This window comes from Orycteropus afer, unplaced genomic scaffold, assembly GCF_000298275.1.
Source record: "Orycteropus afer afer isolate SDZICR_OR568_19922 unplaced genomic scaffold, OryAfe1.0 scaffold00138, whole genome shotgun sequence".
Classification (NCBI taxonomy): domain Eukaryota; kingdom Metazoa; phylum Chordata; class Mammalia; order Tubulidentata; family Orycteropodidae; genus Orycteropus; species Orycteropus afer.
The window spans coordinates 1,622,556-1,623,755 of NW_006921725.1; positions in this window are offsets into that span (position 1 = coordinate 1,622,556).

Below are 1,200 nucleotides of genomic sequence, written 5' to 3' on the forward strand. Positions count from 1 at the left end.
CTTTCAAATGGCCATCTAGATGCATCGATGAGTTTCTCTCTCCTCATAAAGAGCAAAGAAGAATGAAGAAAACACAAGTCACATGGAAGGAATTAGTCCAGGGAACTAGTGGTCTACACAAAGCTCAGCCTATATAACCAAGAGACCAGAAGAACTGGTTGATGCCTGGCTACCATTGTCAGCCACTCGGAAAGGGATCAGTGCAGGGTTTACTGGAGAGAGTGGGAGAAAAATATGGAACAAAACTCTAAATCATAGAGAAAAACAGGTTTACTGATCTTATAGTTCTGGTAAGACCCCTGAGACTATGGCCGCTAGTTACCCTTCTGGTTTGGAATTGAACTCACTTCATGGCTTCAAGCTGAACAATACATGGGCTTGAAGTTGAACACTTTCATCAGGTATATATACTCAATAGAACAATTAATCATGGAAGAACAGAAGGGAAATATTTGCACAGTGAGATAGTTTAGGGGACATGAATGTTTAGGAAAAAAAGAACACAAGGAAGAGGCTACAGGAGGAAGTGAGAAGAGAGCTATTACATTGTGGGGAATTGCAGTCAATGTCATGAAACAAAATGTGTATGAACTTCTATATGGAAAATAAATGTGTTCTGTAAACTTTCACCCAAATCACAATAAAAATTTTAAAAGAGAAAAAAAAGACACAAAAGCTTACTTTTAACAATAACTTAAACATGTTTAATGAAATGCCTTATTCCTCCTTTATAAAAACCTTAAACTTATGCTGTCATTTTTTTTTTACATATTGACCACTTTCTAGAAGAAGGAATCAATTTATTTCCCATTATTCTCATGCTCTCATCCCTTCTTCCCATAATTATGCCTTTATATGATCCCAGAATGCAATTATATGAAAGGGGCTGAAGGTCAACGTTGCTCTCAAAAATCTGAATTTTTGACTATGCATAGAAAGCTGACTCTGTTTTGAAAGGGGTAACTCACATTGAAGAAGCGCAAAAGGCCTTCATTCAAATCAAAACTTGTCTCTACCTATTTAGCAGTGTTCACTCCCCAACGCTATCCTTGGTAACCAACAAAGAAAGTTTCCCTCCATATAGAAACCACAGGATGAGTATATTTAAATCCCTAAAATACAACAATGTATTCTAGAACCAATGGTACTGAAGGAAGAAGTCAAAGCTGCAATGAAAGAACTGGCGAGGAACAAGGCTCC